General features: G+C 38.0%; 1 long non-coding RNA gene across 2 annotated transcripts in view; it reads left to right on the top strand.

Moving 5' to 3' along the window:
• The first annotated feature begins 633 nt into the window (after positions 1-633).
• The window catches only part of LOC122558985, a 37,237-nt gene continuing 26,761 nt past the window's right edge, over positions 634-11,109 (top strand). For both annotated transcript variants that reach the window (XR_006314297.1, XR_006314296.1), the window contains exons 1-2: positions 634-700; positions 8,624-8,740. This is a non-coding gene — a long non-coding RNA (uncharacterized LOC122558985). The remainder of the gene's footprint in view (positions 701-8,623; positions 8,741-11,109) is intronic.

The raw sequence follows: 11,109 nt of genomic DNA, 5'->3' as shown, positions 1-11,109 counted from the left end.
ATTGACCTTACTCCCATAATCCACATCTTAGAACTAGTACCACAATTACACTTAGTGACAAATCTATTGTGAAATTAAAGAGCCAATTATGCCAAGACGGAGTCGCAATTGGATGGAGAAGTGCAATTTAGCAAACCATTTTATTTATAAAAAGCTCTACTAAGGTACAGACTGGAAAACTCCAAGTTTCTTTCTTCCTTCACAAATATATCTGATCTCATGCTGTTATTGTCATTTTGATCATAGTGAAAAGAATTTAAACAGGGATAACAACAGAGCCATGCACTTCCAACTTGATGGTTATGATGAGCACATCCTGGATCCTGTCAGACCAACTATGATCCTATTGAATGATGGAGGGGCTGAACTACCTACTCCTATTCCTATTTCTTAAAGTATTATGGATTGGAATATCCTGGCAATTTCACCCCAAAAGGCAGCCTAATTGTATTGTATTACTGATTTTTATTACAAAAGATCCAGGAAATTCAATGTAAGTGACTGTACATTTGAGCCAGTTCTTTGATATGACTATAACAGGTAGTTAAGAAGTGAATGGGGTTAATTGATTGGGAAATGATAAGGGTGATGGGGAACAGGTGGGATAACATAGGCTTCATAAACAAGGGTGTCTTGATTTCTGTCTTACTAACTGATTTTGATCTCAATAGCCTATTCAACCAAGGATGGTTGTGCAAAGGTGAGGAATGGAAGTTCTTTTCGGACAGATGGTTTTAATTGGTGTTACATTGGAGAAGAATGGTTGGAATTAAGTGCAACATGCCTAGATGTGACTTCTTACTGATGTTTTTTGTTAAGTTGTATTGTATGATCAACAGAAAAATGAAGTGGATTTTTAGATTAGATTAGGTTAGATTACTTACAGTGTGGAAACAGGCCCTTCGGCCCAACAAGTCCACACCGCCCCGCCGAAGCGCAACCCACCCATACCCCTACATTTACCCCTTACCTAACACTACGGGCAACTTAGGGTGGTCAATTCACCTGACCTGCACATCTTTGGATTGTGGGAGGAAACCCGAGCACCTGGGGGAAACCCACGCAGACACTGGGAGAACGTGCAAACTCCACACAGTCAGTCGCCTGAGGCGGGAATTGAACTCTGGTCTCTGGCGCTGTGAGGCAGCAGTGCTAACCACTGTGCCGCCCCATTTCTGGACATGAGTTATGTTTTTACCAAAAAATACACAGAAAATGGCCTGGAAGCTATCACTCCTACTACTAGGAAAGCTGAAAGTATTCTCCTAGCTAGATGCTCAGCAATTGGATACTGAAGGAGGTTTGGAAATTCTTTGTAAATTTCCTAAAGATATTTATAAGTAAGGTTACTATCAAATATGATGTATGGCCTGACTTTGACAAGTTTAGAAAGCAAAATTTCTGCTAAAGATATAATGGAATTTAACAAATTATATGTAAAGCTGTAAAAATTCTACTTGGAGATTCCTAATTCTTTGCTTCTAAGTTGTTGAATGTTCTAAGGTGTCAAACATAGCCTCCTATGATTAACTAGAGACAGAATTTAAGAAAGAAACACATTTTGAAATAGATAGCTGAAGACCTTTCAAAAAAAATTCCTGGGAATGCATTCATTCCCTGTGGCCTTCCGGATGAAATGTGTCAGTCAGTAGTAATGCAAATAGTGGAGTATTCAATGGTAGCAGCGATGTAAAACATTCAGGTAAAAGATGAAGCCTTCATTATGAAAGGAGAATTATCAGTAAAGCTAAAGTCGCTATAGGACTGCTCTCTCAGTAGGGAGAGAGAGATGACTGGTGACTTAACCTGAGGGTCACCACACCTTAGGTGAGGGGAGAAGTTAAGAAGGACAATCCTTCAGTTACCTTAGTCAGTGCAGGAATTGAACCCATGTTATTGGAATCACTAGCCAATTGTCCAGACAACTTTGAACTAACTGGCCCCTAAAAGGAATGAGGGTGGAGATGCCTTCTGGCAGTTATAATCAACAAAGGAATTGGGGAAATTATAAAAGAGCCCAAGGAATATTCAGAGTATGGTCAACATGTCTTTTAGATGTGACTTGATATACCATAATGCAATGAATTGTTTGAAATGGAATAGTGGCTTTTAAAATTTCATAAATTGGAATTTCAAAAGGAGAAGATGGTGAAACTGATCAGGCAGTGTGAATTTTAATAATTGCAAGAAGTTTCAGCCTAGTAATGAATATTTTAATCACTGACTCACTCAATTTTGCTCTGGGGTTGGGGGTTTCTGGAGAGGGACATATGGGCAGACAAAGTGAAAAGATGTGGCAACATTCCAGGGCAGCTATTTTGGTATTGATATATAGAGTGGGACAGCAATGGACAGATGGTACAAGTATTTTAAACGAGCAGCAAATAGGGTCCAAGAGGGGAAAAAAATAGTAAAAAAGCAAAATTAAAGGTTCTTTACTTCAATGTCTATGGTATTCAGAACAAAATTTAAAAAAAGGTACTATTGAGGTTAATGGGTATGATCCTATCACCATTATAGTGTCAGTGTTAGAATGAAATCAAAGCTAAGAACTAAATAGTCAGGGATTATGTTCCTTTTTTTAACACGGATAGGTGGGAAGCACAGGTTGGTAGGGTGACTTTGTTATTATGACATGGAATAAAACTGATAGGAAGAAATGATCTTGGAAGTGAAGTTGTAGAATCCATAGTGTGAAGGTAAGAAATAACAATGAAAAGAAGACATTTAGAAGGAGTAGGCTATAGACCCCCCTAACAGTAACTACACTGTCTGAATGAAAAAAAGACAGGAGAAATTGAGGGCATGTAAAGAAAGCTGTGTTAATTGTGGGTGAGCGTAATCTTTTTGTAGATTAGGAAGATCAATTTGGCAGAGTTGGACCGTAAAACCATTTTTAAAAAAAGACCAGGAATAGGCCATTTGGCCCTTTGGGCCTGCTCCACCATTCTTTAGGATCATGGCTGCTCTGACGTTCCTTATATCCACTTTAATGTATTTTCCTCTATCCCTTGATTCCTGTACTGATCAGGTTGCCACTGGAATGAATTAACAATGTATTTGGTACAGGTTGCTGGAACAAAATGTTGAGGATCAAATCAAGGATCTGGTTTTGAATTTTAGTTTTGTTTTAAATATGAAATGAGGCATGTTTAATAAATGGTCTGAGTGAGTCCCCGAGATACGGAGACTCTACCATAGTAGAATTCTAATATTCAGTTTGAGTGAGAAACTTGGGTACGACTTAATTGTACTCAACCCAAATAAAGGTAATTGCAGAGGAAATAGGCAGAGTTGTCTGATGTGAATTAGAAAAGGAGATTAGCACATAGTTGATGAACAATGACAGGCATTTAAGAAAACAGTGCACAGCAAAAATATCTCCATGAGGAGGAAGATTCTAGGATGGGGATAAACCAGCCGTGATTAACCAAGGATGGTAAGGATAGTATGAAATTGAAAGGAAAGAACATACAATGTGGTGAAGAGTAGTGGTAAACCAGAGGACTGGGAACATTTTAAAAAAAAAACAATAAAATGTGACCAAAAATAATAGGCAAAGAAAATAACGTTGAAGATAACCTAGCATGTCATTTTTTAAAAAGGCAAGGGTTTGTTAATCTTTTTTTAAAAAAAGGACAAAGTTAATGTAGGCCCCATTGAGAATGAAGCTGAGAAAATAATAATGGGGGAATCTAGAAATGGCAAGGGAGTTAAATAAAATGTTTACATTCTTCTTCAGTTAGAAGGCACAAATAGCATTCCAAAAATATTAAATGACCAAGAGGCAAAAGGTGGGTGAGGGAAATAAATTCACTAATAATTAGGAGAGAAAAAGTACTAGGGAAACTAATGGGCTAAAGGCTGAGAAGACCTTTGGACCTGATGGATTGCATCTTAGGAAATGAAAGGTAATAACTACAGAGATAGTGGATTCACTGGTAGTAATCCTCCAAGAATCCTTAGATTCTGAAAATAGTATTCTTTTGAGGAGGTAACAAACAAGATAGATAAGGGGGACCCAGCAGATGTAATATTTGATTTTTCCAAAGGGCATTTGGTAGTCCTACACAGAGGATTAATCAGTCAGGTATGAGCTGTAGTGTCAGGGCTAATATATTAGCATGGATAGAGGATGGGGTAACGAATATACAGAGTTGAGATCAAGGGAGCATTTTCGGGATGGCAATCTGTGGCTAGTGGAGTGCCACAGAGATCGGTGCTGGGTTCATAATTATTTACAATATATAGTAATGATTTGCATAAGGAGAGTGAATGTATTATTACCAGTTTTGTGGATAGCACAAAATAAAAGGGAAGGCAGGTGATAAGGATGACAAAGTCACTAGAAATAAAGATCTATACACAGATACAGTAAATGGGCAATATACTTAGTAGGTGGAATATAATGTGGGGAAGATGTGAGGTTATGCAGTTTGGCAGGAAGATTAGAAAGGTTGAATGATTTTAACTGGAGAGAAACTGCAGAGCGCTGCTGCACAGAGCTGGATGTTCTTCTGCATGATTCACAAAAAGCTAGTATAAAAGTTCAGGAAGTAGAAGGGAAGACAAATTGAATATTACCCTAATTTCAAAGGGAATAGAATATAAAAATATGGTGTTTTTACTTTAAACTATAAAAGATACTAGCCAGCTCATATCTAGAATACAGTGAACAATTAGGTCCCCTTACTGAACAGAAGATATGCTGAAATTGAAGAAAATTCAGAGAAGATTCATTGGATTGAGAAGGTTGATTCTGGGCGTGGAGGGCTTTTTTTTAAATGAAGGGAGGTTGAGTAAATTGGGCTTGAACTCACTGGAGTTTGGAAGGATAAGAGATGACATCTTGAAGCATGCAAAATTCTTAGTGGGGTTGACAGGTTAGATGACAAGAAGTTGTTTTTTGTGTGGGAACTCAGTTAATAAACTTTATTGGACAGTTAAACTGTGCATTTGGGCTAGACTAAAGTTAAAATGTATTTGAACTAATTACTACAATGGAAATTGGTATGGTTGAGGAAGTCATGAGAGCAATTAAGACATTAAAATTAAAGTCAACTAAAACATCAGTTTAGACAAATGAACTTTCAGCCTTTGGTGAACCAGAATGTTTGAAGCTAATCCTTTTATTATAATGCTTCACATGATACTCTTCCAGTTGGCTATTCAAATTTGGGAGGATTTATCATATTTTTAGTGGGACTGGAAGCCAAGAATTGTTTATTTTTATAAAATTGGTTACGAGTACCTTAGTTGCTGAAACATTTATGAAAGGAGAAACTATAGATACAAGGGCATATTGATCCCATATTTTAAAGGGTTTTATAAAAGAGGCAAACATAGAATCATAGAAACATGGAATCCTATCATACAAAAGAAGCTCTTAGCATCAAAAATTTGCTACTACTACATTAGACCCCCTTTCTGCACACTAGGCAGCTTTGAATGTTATAACACTTCAAGTGTTCATCCAAGTACCTTTTTAAAGGTTGAGGTTTCCCACCTCAACTATCCTCCCAAGCAATGTGTTCCAGATCTCTACCACCTTGGCGTGAACATCCCTCAAGTCCTCTCTAAACCTCGCCATCACTGAAATACTTCACTACTGTCACCTCAAGCATCTATCTGTTTCATTGCCCAGAATTAGGTCCTGTGCTGCACCAAAAACAATTTGCTAAGAATAATCAAAGAACTGTTTGACAAGGGGTGACAAGGATTGACTTGAGAAACTCAACAGGTCTGGTAGCATCTATGGAGAGAAAGCAGAGTTCTGAAGAATGTCTCTGGATTCAAAACATTAACTCTATTTTCTCTCTACAGATGATACCAGACCTGCTGAGTTTCTCCAACAGCTTCTGTTTTTGTTTGATTTCCAATATCTGTAGTTTTATCCAAAAATTAACTTTGCTGACATAAATAATACTTACTAAGAGATTTCCAAAGTAAATCTGGTTGATGCAAGTCATCAATAATCTTTTTGCTTCACCCAAAAAGAATTAGTTGGAGACCCTTCAAGGGAAACATCTGATAGTATAAGAAATTATAAAAACAGATTACAAAGCTACCCAGACAAAAATGGATTGTTAAACATTTTTTTTTCAAAGAAAATGGAATAGAGGAGCTCTAATTATATTACATGAAAAAAAATACAATTTTGTTATGGATCATATTTTCAATATTTTCATATTTCATATTTTTCATCAATTTTGTTCAGGTATTTTTGTATTTCTTCAAAGTTTTTAAAGTGGGTAATCTGTCAAAAAAAAGCTAGTTAGGGAGGTGATAGGGGTTAATTAATTAATTGACTTGGGACATTGATTGAGGAAACAAGAGATATGGTTGTGGAAGGAGCTGGAATCATTGGTAACCCTAACCATAAAGAAACATGTTTTTTTTCCCTGCTTCATCTATTGGCTTGGATCCAAATTGATAATTGAAATTTCCACCCAAACGGTGCGTTAGCACAGCACCATTCCAACAGAAATGTTCAATATAAAGCTCCTACACTTGTACAGGTTTGGAATGGCAAAATCTTGGCAAATCAGAGTCAACTTGCCAACTGACGAATGCTGTAGGGTCATCCTATCTCAGTACACTGCATGAGCTGCGCCTCATGATGAGAATTGCTGCTATCAACTATTTTTAAATGTAGAAAATTACAGTGCCAGTTTGGCTCAATATAGTAGAGGAAAAATCACTTCCAGGTCTCCCAAGAAGAATCTGTGGTTGACAGTATCCAGTTTATTGCATACTAGTTGTAGATCACATTGATATGATAGACATTGTTATAGCCACTTTCAAAGGGCACCAGTATTAGTTTTATTCTTTTGAGATCTGACACTGTTCTGTCTGCAAGTCCATGTGATATTATCATGGTGAGTCATGCTTATGGTACTCATTATTATCTCTTTCTGAATCACATACAACAATCATTTCTCCTGTAGTATGTGCCGCTGTGTTAGGAAACTTTGGCATTCTATATTCACCCTTAAGGAAAATTGAAAAGCTGCAGCAACAGATCTCCCTTTTCAGCAATAACATAAAACAAAATTTAAAAATTTGATTTGTAAGGATGATGTATAGATTTGACGCAATTAAAGCTCAAAAAGAAATATTATAACTGATTTCTATGTATCACTGTGTAGAGTGGTTATGGGCTGTCAGTTTGCACTGCATTGCAAACAAAATACTTTTGAAAGTACTAATCATTGAAGAACTCCATTATATATTCCACTAAATATTTTTTATTACGTTACTTATGTTGCAAACACTCCAAATCATAACCTAGTTTTCAATTACTGATGGTGATACAATTCTGCATAGTTCACTGTGTTATGTAAGTCAACAAATTGCCCTCCAAGTAACATACAAACAATTATAAGTTTAAAGAATAAATGTGAATTATAATGGGAGGTGCTCAATCATTTTAAAACTAAAAATTTCAGTCAACATGAAATGTATAGGTTGACCAGAAAGTTAAAACTGCCAAATGTAATCTAGTTTTATATAGTCAAGTCCTAACATTAATGCAATATTCCTTCTCTCTAATTCCCAAAGACAAAACAGATGCTTGTATTTGGGTTTGAATTCAAATTACAGCAAAATGCCTGATGCATAATTGTTGTTTCCTTGGAGAAGAAATTTAAAAAGGCATGTCAAAAACACAAAAGTCTTTGCTTAAAGAAGCACTCTAGTATTTGGAGCTGTAACAGACTTGTCTTTTAAAGTTGAAAGTCATTCAACGCTTAAGTGCCAAATGCATTCTGATTCCACATATTTACTTTGCATGCCAAAGTTTTCAACAAAGCTACTCCTGCACCATATTATAACCTTCTCTCCTTTTAAGGAGACTGTGGGCTGGAGATGGGTTCCAGGCAGTTACTGAGTTGCTTAGGAATGCACAGGGTTAAATTAAAGAGACTCTAAAGTAATGGGAATCCTAAATTCTAAATTAATTATTGGAGTTTAATAGCTGCACATTAAGAGAGCTAGTAACTTGAGCAGTATACAATTCACTGCTTGTTTAACAAGTTAACAGTTTTATTCACTTGTTAATAAAAACGTATAATGTGATCTGAGACAATTACTTCCAAAATCTGATTTCAGTAGGATTGCAAAGTGTGAGAACAACAGTGGAACAAAACAATGTATCAGGGAGGGATATTCTTCATTGTGTTACAATTGAGTTTTTTTTATGGCTCTGACATAGTCTAATTAGTTCTAAAGGAAATTTCAGTGTAAATTGACATTGGTAAATTTGGCATATGAACGGGTGTAAATCGGGCGTAATGTTTTCATTATACCCCCCAACAGGAAATTCCAGGCCCCTAATGGGGCTGTTTTATGAATGCAAGAATTAGTAAAGTGAATCAACTGAAAATAGCCTCTGGAAACATTAAATAAGTGGAGCTACTTTAATGTGAAGCTTTCTCACTTGTTGTTTAAATGAGATTTTTTTGTGGATTGTAGGAATGGGTTGCAATACATAACTGTGTTGTCTATGGAATCCATTTTGTAAGATGGGGAATGTTAATACACTAAATTTGTGCACCCCCTTTTCATGCTAATATATATAAGAAAAGCTCAATAGTTTCACTTAAAAAAACACATTTTATTCCAGAGTCGTTCCTCTCTTTAGACAATCACTTTGGATTGAGGATTATTTTCTTCCACTCTGAAGTTATGGATCTTGAGCTAACTGAACGCTCTAAAACTGTGTTTGCATACTCTGCCACAGGTAGGACATCCTGACTTTCACATGACCCTTTCCATGTTAGTGCTAGGCCTCCACCTGGGTTGACAAAATCTACCAAAACCTTTGTGGCTGCGTCTTCTGGTCAGTGTGGAGCAAGAGATTCCCAGAATTGCAAGAGTTGCATGTTTTCAGGGAGACTTTGAGGAGGTCCTTGAAGTATTCCCTCTTCCCTCCATTAACTGTTTGCATTGATGAAGCTCAGTGTGGAGAATTGTTTTGGGAGTATTGTGTCAAACATGCATATAATGTAGCCTGCCTAATGCAGCTGGTTGACTGTAACCAATACCGTGATTCTGTGGACATCAGTCTGAGAGAGAGCTTTTATATTGGAGCACCTAGACTGCTAATGAATTTGCAGAATTTTGTGTAGGCATTAGTGATACCTCCCTGGGGATTTGAGGTGTGTGCTGTATGTTCTCCAAGAGCTTGCTGATCCTCTGATGTTAAAGGCTACTTTTGGCAAATTGGAGACAATGTTAAGCTTCATCATCAATACCTGTCTTTTGTGATGTAAGTAATGATACAGTATAATTATCGCTTATTTCAGAGTTAGATTTTGAACCGGTGGCATGTGGGTTCTTGTCTGTGCATATGAAGTTGATTAATTTGTCAGTATTTTTGGAGTTATATATTTGTTTAAAATGAAAAGTAGTTCCTTGAGTGTAAATGGGAATTTTCTTGCCTTGTGAATTTTACAGGCAGACAGTAAACATTGAAGAGCGTTAGCCTACTACTAGGTACAAGGATCAGAAGTCGACATCTCTTTGCTTGGGGAAACACACATAGTTTGGAAAGCATTTATAGTTATTAGAGTCATAGAGATGTACAGCATGGGAACAGACCCTTCAGTCCAACCCATCCATGCCGACCAGATATCCCAACCCAATCTAGTCCCACCTGCCACCACCCTGCCCATATCCCTCCAAACCCTTCCTATTCATATACCCACCCAAATGCCACTTAAATGTTGCAATTGTGCCAGTCTCCTCCACATCCTCTGGCAGCTCATTGCATACACGTACCAGCCTCTGTGTGAAAAGGTTACCCTGTAGGTCTCTTTTATACCATTCCCCTCTCACCCTAAACCTATGCCCTCTAGTTCTGGACTCCCCGACCCCAGGGAAAAGATTTTGCCTATTTACCCTATTCATACCCCTCATAATTTTGTAAACCTCTATAAGGTCACCCCTTAGCCTCTGAAGCTCCAGGGAAAACAGCCTGAGCCTGTTCAGCCTCTCTATAACTCAAATCCTCCAACCCTGGCAACATCCTTATAAATCTTTTCTGAACCCTTTCAAGTTTCACAACATCTTTCCGATAGGAAGGAGACCAGAATTGCATGCAATATTTCAACAGTGGCCTAACCATTGTCCTGTACAGTGGCAACATGACCTCCCAACTCCTGTACTCCACACTCTGACCAATACAGGAAAGCATACCAAACGCCTTCTTCACTATCTTGTCTACCTGCGACTCCACTTTCAAGAACCTGCACTCCAAGGTCTCTTTGTTCAGCAACACTCCCTAGGACCTTACCATTAAGTGTATAAGTCCTGCTAAGATTTGCTTCCCCAAAATGCAGCACCTCGCATTTATCTGAATTAAACTCCATCTGTCACTTCTCAGCCCATTGGCCCATCTGGTCCAGATCCTGTTGTAATCTGAGGTAACCCTCTTTGCTGTCCACTGCACCTTCAATTTTGGTGTCATCTGCAAACTTAATAACTGTACCTCTTATGCTTTCATCCAAATCATTTATGTAAATGACAAAAAGTAGAGGACCCAGCACTGATCCTTATGGCATTCCACTGGTCACAGGCCTCCAATCTGAAAAACAACCCTCCACCACTACCTTCCGCCTTCTACCTTTGAGCCAGTTCTGTATCCAAATGGCTAGTTCTCCCTGTATTTCATTAGATCTAACCTTGCTAATCAGTCTCCCATGGGGAACCTCGTTGAATGCCTTACTGAAATCCATATAGATCACATCTACCACTCTGCCCTCATCAATCCTCTTTGTTACTTCCTCAAAAAACTCAATCAAGTTAGTGAGACATGACTTCCCTTGCACAAAGCCCTGTTGACTATCCCTAATCAGTCCTTGCCTTTCCAAATACATGTACATCCTGTCCCTCAGGATTCCCTCCAACAACTTGCCCACCACTGACATCAGGCTCAGTGGTCTGTAGTTCCCTGGCTTGTCCTTACCACCTTTCTTAAACAGTGGCACCACGTTAGCCAACCTCCAGTCTTCTGGCACCTCACCTGTGACTATTGATGATACAAATATCTCAGCAAGAGGCCCAGCAATCACTTCTCTAGCTTCCCACAGAGTTCTCGGGTACACCTGA

Source organism: Chiloscyllium plagiosum, chromosome 18, assembly GCF_004010195.1.
Source record: "Chiloscyllium plagiosum isolate BGI_BamShark_2017 chromosome 18, ASM401019v2, whole genome shotgun sequence".
NCBI classification, from domain to species: domain Eukaryota; kingdom Metazoa; phylum Chordata; class Chondrichthyes; order Orectolobiformes; family Hemiscylliidae; genus Chiloscyllium; species Chiloscyllium plagiosum.
The sequence above is the reverse complement of the archived record's forward strand: the minus strand, read 5'-3'. Positions and strand labels throughout refer to the sequence as shown.